This window comes from Pteropus vampyrus, unplaced genomic scaffold (assembly GCF_000151845.1).
Source record: "Pteropus vampyrus isolate Shadow unplaced genomic scaffold, Pvam_2.0 Scaffold17, whole genome shotgun sequence".
NCBI classification, from domain to species: Eukaryota; Metazoa; Chordata; class Mammalia; order Chiroptera; family Pteropodidae; genus Pteropus; species Pteropus vampyrus.
This window is the reverse complement of record NW_011888798.1, coordinates 8,918,903-8,928,065: the sequence shown is the minus strand read 5'-3', so window position 1 is coordinate 8,928,065 and position 9,163 is coordinate 8,918,903. Positions and strand designations below refer to the sequence as shown.

General features: G+C 39.9%; 1 long non-coding RNA gene across 1 annotated transcript in view; it reads right to left on the bottom strand.

Annotated features, from left to right (window-relative positions):
- Nucleotides 1-9,163, bottom strand: part of LOC111736056 — a 24,209-nt gene that overhangs the window by 8,370 nt on the left and 6,676 nt on the right. The window contains exon 3 of the long non-coding RNA XR_002779070.1: nt 6,702-6,708. This is a non-coding gene — a long non-coding RNA (uncharacterized LOC111736056). The remainder of the gene's footprint in view (nt 1-6,701; nt 6,709-9,163) is intronic.

Here is a 9,163-nt window from a genome sequence, read left to right as displayed (position 1 = left end):
AGATCTATCTTCAAGCTCACTGTTTGCAAGCTTCAGATCCTCACTGGCTATTAGCCAGAGACCTCAGTTTCTTGCCACAGGGTTTCTCCACAGGGCTGTTCACATTATGGCAGTTGGCTTCCCTCAGCGTGAATGAGACAGCAAGAGAGAGAGATCCAAGATGGAAGTCACAGTCTTTGTACAATGTAATCTCAGAAGTGACATCACTACACTTTCCCCATATTCTGTTAGTTAGAAACTAGTTATTAGGTCCAACCCACACTCAAGGGGAGGTTATTATATTAGAGCCTGAATAGCAAGGGGCAGCTCAGCTATCTTAGAGGTTGCCTGCCACAGGACTGCCATCTTAGAGGTTGCCTGCTACAGGACCCCCAATGATTCACATCCCTCTCACGTGTAAAATACACACCTCCCCTACCAATGTCCCTAAAGTCTCATCTCATTACATCAGCTCAAAGTCGGGAATTGCATCTAATTCAAGTTCAGGTGTGGATTAGGTGCCTAAAGTATACCTTAGATACAGATCCTCTTGAGCTAGACCTGTGAACTAAGAGATAGGTTATCTGGCCCCCATCTACCCAAAATACAGTTGTTGGTTAGTAAGATATACTGTTACTGGTGATCAGGGGTCTGCAATGTGTGGGTCTGGCTGGGTCCTTGGATTCCATGAAAGATTTGTGTGCAGGTCCAACTGGAGAAGAAAGAGAATGAAAAGTAGCAAACAGATGCGATTTTATTAAGTAAAATAGGCAGAGTAGAGTACACTTGGAAGAAAGTCCAAGCATGCAGCTAGATAAAAATTGAGTACAGTGAGAAATTGGGGTGCTGAGTTTTTACGGGCCATAGTTTCTTCTCCCATACTTCCATCTAGAATTGCATGAATTGCTCGCTCCTCCCTCAGACCCACCTACTTCTGGCCTGGGGCATGCTCGGTGTGTGCCTTTTGAGGATAGGCGCATGCTCAGATAACTAATTTTGCCCATACCCCTTGAGTGTCTCCAAAGTAAGGTCCCAAAATGGTCATTTGCAGGGGCTGAGGGATGAGGAAGCCACCACCATGCACTATCAGACCTCTTGCTTGCCTATCTGACTTTGGACCTTGGGGCAACAAGGGAGGCTCTAGAAGCCTGCCAGACACCTGGTTGTATATATTCTTCTGCTGAACTGGTCTCAGGGCCTCGTTAACCCTTCATTGTCCTGCTTTCTCCGGCTCCTATCTACCTATTTACTTACCCTGTCAATTCCTCTTTAAAAAGGTGGAAAATTGGAAGCACAGGGGTTCATCGGTCCATAGAAATTCTAAAAGCCAGTCAAGCAAATGTCGGATGCTCCTTGGTTAGAACCCAAGGCCTTGGGTTAATTCTCCACGGCTTTTGGCTCCACTCTCCGGGCTGTTGACTCTGCCCTCTCAGTCATTTTTTCTTTTTAATTCAAGTAATGCTTTTTTTCTTTCTTTTTTTTTTCAGTCTGCTTCCTGCCAGTAGAATTCTGGTGGTTGAAAAGCATTTCCTTATTCTGACTGTCTCTGTTCCCCTGGTTCAAGTTGGCAACATTTCTACAAATAGTCTTTTAAGAAATGTGTAGGTCTCCTGTGAGTTTCTTTGGGGTTTAATCTATTAGGCAAAAGCTATACCTACAAATTTCTTTGAGATTTGCTGTTGCTGTGGTGGCTGAGGTCTTCAACTTCATAGAGGCCCCGAATAGAGAGGATTTGTGAGGCGCACCCTTAATCTCTCATGATATTATAAAAAAATCATACTTGGTCTTTATCCCCAGCTCCAAGCCAGAGCAATAGGAGCAGCTTTTGTTATAATATATATATATATATTTTTTGTTCTTGGCTCCTAAAACAGTTCCAGAGTGATAAAAGAAAAAGGAGCATCTTTTGTTATTCATAACAAGCCCCTTTCAATAACACTTGAGTTTATGTTAATCAGGTGACTTTTGGAAAGCCCCTAAGGATGGGGGCGGGGTTGTTTGCCAGGGGAGACGGTTATATAATTAGAGAGTTGGAACTCTCAGCCCCACTTTCCAACCTCCAGGGGCCACTAATGGCCAATAACTTAATCAACCGTGTCTATGTAATAAAGACTTCGTAAAAACCTTAGCCAAAGGTTTCAGAGAGCTTCTGGGTTGCTATACACATGGAGGTTCTGGGAGTTGGTCCACCTGGAGAAGGCACGGAAGTTCCATGCCCACATACCTTGCCCTATGCAGCTCTTCCATTTGGCTATTCCTTTATAATAAAGATGTACCCTTTATAATAAATGGGTAATAGTAAGTAAAGTGCTTTCCGCAGTTCTGTGAATCATTCTGGCAAATTATGGAGCCCGAGGAAGGGGTTGTGGGAGCCCCCAGTTATAGCCGTATGCTTAGAAGTTCAGGTGACAACCTGAACTTGTGACTGGTGTCTGAAGTCGAGTGTGGGTAGACAGTCTTTTGGGGTTGAGCGCTTAACCTGTGGGGTCTGCACTATCTTCAAGCAGTTAGCATCAGAACTGAGTTACATTGTAGGACACCCAGTCAATGTCCTCTGAGAACTGGAGGATTTCTTGGTGTAAAAATAAAACTGATACCTTGGAAGCTAAGCAGGGTCGAGCCTGGTTAGTACTTGGATGGGAGACCACCTAGGAAGACCAGGTGCTGTAGGTGTAAAAAAAAAAGAAAACAAAAAAATCCCCCCTGACACATCTGGTGTCAGAAGTGTTGTGAGATGTGAGTTGAGGGAAACAGGAGTTTTTTTTTTCCTCTTTAAGGGGCTTTTTATGTGACTATATAAACTCTTAAGCTCTTCCTGAGTTCTTAGTACAAAGTTTTACTTTCACACTCTCATTTTACCTTTAGATCCTGTTTTCCTGGTAGTACTCTGTATTTGACATTTGCTTGGAAATCATTTCTTTATGTCAGCATTGTTTGCTGTTTGGAGAGGCTGAATTTTTCAAAACTTTTTTTTTTTTTTTTTTTTTAGTATAACAGTCTTTCCCTCAATTTATTTCTCTCCTCTTGCATTTCACTGTAAGTAGCAAAGAAAGACCAGGTAGTACCTTCATCATTTTGAAACACTCCTTAATTCAATCATCCAGTTCATTAGGCAAATTTTTTACTTTCCACGTAACTGCAGCTAATAGTATTGATAAACTTTCTACTCCTACATAATAAGGTCCCTCTTCCTGTATTTTCCAATAGCAAGCACGTGCCTCATTTCCTTTTGAGCCCTCATGAGCAGTGTCCCCAAAGTCAGGATTTCTAGTAAATCACTTCAAGACAATTAGGCTTTCTCTAATACGCTCCTTAAATTCCTCCCAGCCTCTGCACACTGCCAGGTTCCAAAGCCACTCTCACATGCATTTGTTACAGCACTACCCCACTTCTAGGAAACCAAATCTGCATTTATCCCTTTTTCTTATTTTACCTCCGGAGGTAATTATTCTAATGTGTTTAAAGAATATAACTTTTTTTTTTTGGTGAAGCCTTTTTACAAAATTATATTCTTGTTTTATGAGCATATGTTTTTACTTTCCTAAATGATATTATTTTTTGTATATTTTTCTGTTTCTCACTCTTTTCGATCATCACTCTGTTTCAAGATCCAACCATGTTTTTATTTGGACATCTAATCAGTTGCTTCCAACAGTGCGTAGTACACCATGGGTTATACTCTTCTCCATATTTTTTCTATCCAGTCCTCTAGGGACAGGTGCCCAAATTACCTCCAACTTCATGCCATCATCACAGATAATGTAGCATGGGCATGCTGATTCATGGCCCCTCATAAATCTGTATGAGGATTTCTTTGGGATATATGCATACCCAGAACTGGTATTGATGATGCATAAGTTACATATATGCTTACTTTGACTAGGAAGTGCCAAATTACTCACAGTTAGGCGGCATAGTTTTCATTCCCATCAGCTATACATAAAGGAGTCTGTATCCCACATCTGGGCCACCACTCAGTATTATCATCCAGTTAAAAATATTTTTTCAGTCAATTTAGTAGAAATTATATCTCATTAATATTTGATTTGCATTTTTTTCATGACAGTTGATGAGTTTGAGCTTCCCTGCATAGTCTTTTGACTTCCTTCTTCCACAAAGTCTTTTGCACATATCTATGTTTGTTTATTGGTTAAGACCAGAGACCGGGTATAATTTCTCCACTGCTCTAAGAATACTGCCAGATGTTGATTGATGATTGATGAGAAGGTCAAAGTGGCTGTGTTATTTGAGCTTCTGGATTTTGAAGCCTACTTTCCCTCCATAAAGCCTGAGGTGTTTGCCTTCATTCATTCAGAACACATTTATCAAATGACTACCCCATGCCAAGTCTTCCTGTGCTATTCTCCCTTCCGGCAAAATCCAAATGGCCCGTCAGTCACTCTATCAAATGAACAGAAGAATGAAACTGGTCACTCTAGTCGTTTGGTGTCAGACAGACTCTAGTAACATTTTAAATGCCATTTTATAGACTCTAACATTCTGTGATCCTGATTCTAACTTATTGACTGATTTTTCTCTTGCCATTGTTTTTAACTGCCACGTGCCTAAAGCAAGGTGAGATTCAAGGAATATTGGCTGTCTTTACACACTGACAGGAGACTCAAAACAGCATTTTGTTAAGTTTCTCTGCTTTTGAGGACCAATCTTGCAGCTTAGTGAACAATGATTGCTGAAAAATACTGTGTATTTCATAGTCAAAAAGTAAACTCTTTTCCTTACTACACCTTTTAAGTCAACGTCCTAATGTGACAGTATTTACCTACACTTCCAGAGAAGAGGAAGGGTTCTCAGTCCCGGCCTAACTACTCCCACATTCATCTACCCCAGGGCAGGGTTAGGTGCCCAACTCTGTAAGTATTGACTGAAACACCTCCTTCTCATATTGTAATTACAATTACCTTTGAACAATATAGGGATTGTGGTACTGGGCCCTCGTACAGTCAGAAATCCACATACAACTTTTGACTTTCCTTGAACTTAAGTACGAATAGCCAATTGTTGGCTGTTAGCCTTATCAATAACATAAACAATTGGTTAACACATATTCTGTATGTTATATGTATTATGTACTGTATTCTTACAATAAAGTAAGCTAGAGAAAAGAAAATATTATTAAGAAAATCATAAGGAAGAGAAAATGCATTTACAATATCTGTGTATATTTGTCAAAAAAAAAAAAATCCTTCTATAAGTGGACCCGCACAGTTCAAAGTCGTGTTGTTAAGAGTCAACTGTATCTATTTATTTGCTCTCCCTCTTCTAGATTTGGGACACATTGAGGACACAGATTGTGTCTTATTCATTTGTTTATTTTACTGTATTTAGCAAGGCATTTGTCACATAGTATGTGTTCAGTCAACATTTATTGAATGAATGGCTACAGAAAAAAAATATTTATTGAGTACCTGCTTGCTATAACCAGATACTGAGAATTCATAGATGAATAGAACACAGTTTAATTATAAAATAGTGTGGAAAATGTACAGAGTTGAGGTACTCTATCTATGGGGAGATGAGCTTCAAATAAAGAGGAGATTCCATTTTTTGCATTCACCTTTTTCATCTCCAAAAAAATTCTGCCCTTGAATTCTGCATGTGACTTATATTTTCAATGCAAAAAATAGGCTTTCTCTGTGTGTATGTGTGAGAGAGAGGTGTGGATGTGGGTGCGGATGTTGCCTATTTGACTATGCCTGCCTCATTTTAGCCTGGAGTTAGTATAGGAAAGATGAAGGCCTTTTGCCCACCATCCAAAAGGACTTGGTCAAATGCCTGGAGTATTTATGCAGCCATCCAGGGCTGCAGTTCTGATAAACAAGTGATCCTCATAATAGTGGACACTTAATTCCTTTATTATGTGATCTAACAATTGGGAAAATCTGAGTCACCCAAGAATGAGCTTTCCTAGCTCCACCTCAAATCCATGTCAATTTTCAACTCTTTGGTCAAGCCAAAAGGACCTGGGTTAAGTTCTACCCAAAGGATTGGGGTTTGAAGGCAACTTAGGTACGTAAGTTTGCTGTAAGATCTAGTTATATGCCTCTTGGAAAACAAACCAGTCAGAACTCTGTAGAAATCTTATCTCACTTTATATCAGACTCAGCAAGAAGGTTTGGACGGTTACTTCTAAAATGGCTAAAAGGCATAGGGTGGAATTAGAAGAATGCTAGATTTTATGTATTCCATGGTAAAACAGATACCCATTTCTTTGTTCTCATTTTAAAATATACTTCTTATAAGCAGGTTTCTTTCTGAAGAATCACTTAATAGTTGGTATTTGAATCAAACGAAACAAATTTGGGCTTTCTTGAGCAAATCCCTAAAGAGATTTCCTTCATTTTCATATCTATGGACTTTGAAAAGCAGAATCTGATGTGAAACAATCTTCAATAATTTTTTTCATTGATATTCTACAGGGCGATATTTTTTTATCTTTATTTGCTTCATGATCTTGAAGCACTTGCTCAAAAACCACAGCGTGGGCTTAAGTTAAATATGCAACTCCTGTCTTGACATTCTTTTAAAAAATTATTGGACTAGTTTGCTTATGTGCAATTGTTAAGTCTATCTTTTAGGTACTTAGCTACTTTTAAACAGAATATAGTGCATATAAGTTTCTCTCTCTCTCTCTCTCTCTCTCAGGATTATATGAGCTTTTCCATCATAGGCTAAAATAGTCAATGGCAGACAAACTGATGAACGCTACCACTAACAATAATTGGGTGATATGATGACAACCAATAGAGTAGGAGTCAGCAAACATTTTCTGTAAATGGCCAGATAGTAAATATTTTAGGTTTTGTGGGTTATAAAGTCTCTGTCATAACTCCTTACCTCTACCTTTGTAGTGTCAACACAACACTACACAATACACAGTATCTACATGAATGAGCATGACTGTATTCCAATAACACTTTATTTACAAAAACAGGCAACAGGCCAGATTCAGCCTGTGGGCTATAGTTTGCTGACTCCTAGAGCAAAGTGATAGAGCAAGTGATAGAAATGAATAGCTTTGACGATGAAAAATATCTGGCCTAACCCCAACTGGCCTTTGAAACCTTCATTTTGAGCTGTCTCTTAGCATATAGCTTGCCAGTTTTGCATCTTGAACTTTAAGTTTATAGGAAGAATGAGGGGTTAGAGTAAAAGTGTTTACAGAGGTAATCAGTGACCAGAAGCTCTAAGTGGCACCCTGCCCTCTTGTTTCCAAGGTGAAACCTCTTGTCCTGTCTTAGCTGGGCCACAATAATGAGCTGAAATAGAGAAGGGTAGACACCAGGTACTTCACAGAGGATCGGTGTCTCCCAGTGGGCTTGGGGTTTGGTGCTTGGGAAGAGAGAAGGGGCACGCTACTATAAATAAGCTAGGAGCTTTATCTTCTAGTGGTCCAGAGATGAACAAGAAAAGAGACCAATTTCCCCAAATTCTCCTAGGTACAAGGTTGGTTTTGGTTTTGCAAAGGTCAATATCAAAGAGGAGCATCTAGGCCTAGAGTCTCAGATTTAGGCTGGCTATTTGTCCTTTTGGCAAAGAAGATCCTGTGGCAGTTCTGGTATTCTCTTTGTGGCACATTGCCCTCTTGTTTTCTGGTATTCTCTTTGCAGCTGTTGACAGATGTGAACACTCTATTGCCATGTGGACTCCTTATAATATGTTAGCATTGCCAAGGCAATGATTTCACTGTCTGCATGTGATTTTAGAGAGAAGCGAGCGAGACCTAAAAGAAAAGCAAGAAACAGAAGCTCAAGTATCATTCTCCTGGAAGAGGGCCAATAAATACATTAACGTATAGAGCGCATTTCTCAGCCAAGATCAAATTCTAAGACTGTGGTTAATTTTGCTTCTGCCTAGAGTAGATGTGTAATCTTGTTTTTTGCTCTATTATTTTTTCTCAAATCTGAGCAAACATAGCCATCACTGAGTTCCTGGCTCTGGTAGGCTCCAGAGTGAGCAGCATCTGTTGGGTGGAGGAGCAGTTCATGCCCAAGATGTTTTAAGAGGGTTGACCTAGCATTGGTGTCACGCCATCAATTAGACAGTGGACGAGGGGAGGCAAAGATGCAGTGATGAGGTCGGTAATTACACACTACAGCACAGTTGACCTCAAAGAGCAGGTGGCAGGAGCAAGTGAAATTCCAGGCTCTGTCACTCAGGATTCATTTGTGTTCTGTGTTTAGGCCTGAGGGGATGCTCATTGATCTGGAAGAGACTGTCTACGCTGTTTTGTCAATATTAAGGATAATAAGAAAATAATGTATTTAACATAGATAGATATTTTTGTTTCATTTTAGTTTTTTGAAATTTGCTGTTACATCTTTAAAGCCCATATTTCTTTCTATCTATCTGTGTCTGTGTTTATACATACATATACATATATATGTGCAACAGTGGGAATATCAGGATCAATGTCTGTAGTATAAGTTCAATATTTACTACTTCCACAGAACTGGCCCTTTTTTGGGTCATTTGTAGCCCTAATAATTTCATTTCTTCAAAAATTTTTAGAGAGGTACAATTATTCCTGTTTCATAGCTCTAGAGAGGTTGGCCCAGAAAATGATAGAAGACACCCAAATCTTAGCAGCAGATTTAGTGAATATCCTTTAATCTTCCCTTCCCAGTCCTGCTTGCTTTTTTCAGTTTCACTCTGAACTCTGGTTCATTTCTGTCCCCTTTGTCTCCAGCATCTCTCCTTTCTGGTGACCCACCTTTGCTTCTGGCCCTCAGTGGGTGAGGAGATCTGTTGTGCGGGGTGTCTTCATTCAGCCCTGATTGGCCCAGAGTCAAGAGGGGTAACGGATAGCGGCACATAAGAGCTTTGTTTCCCTTAACTCTCGAGCCACGTCAAACATTTCTCACAATATCAGGCCCCGATGTGCAGCTGATGTCCTTGACAGACAGTCTTGGAGGAAGCTGAGATTACTTTCCAGTTTCACCAAGGTAATAAAAATGACATTTTTGAACTTTAAATCCTAGCATTCATGACCCTGAGCATTTTCTTTTTCCCTTTTTGTCACTCCCTTCTTTGAAGACCAAGTCACCTGTTCCTTCAGCTTGAGACAATGTTTCAGATGATAAGAAAAGGAAAAATATCAGAAACCCCAGAGGTGCCAATTATTTACGCCTTTCATGCTAACAACTTGCATTTCTACTCACTGGTT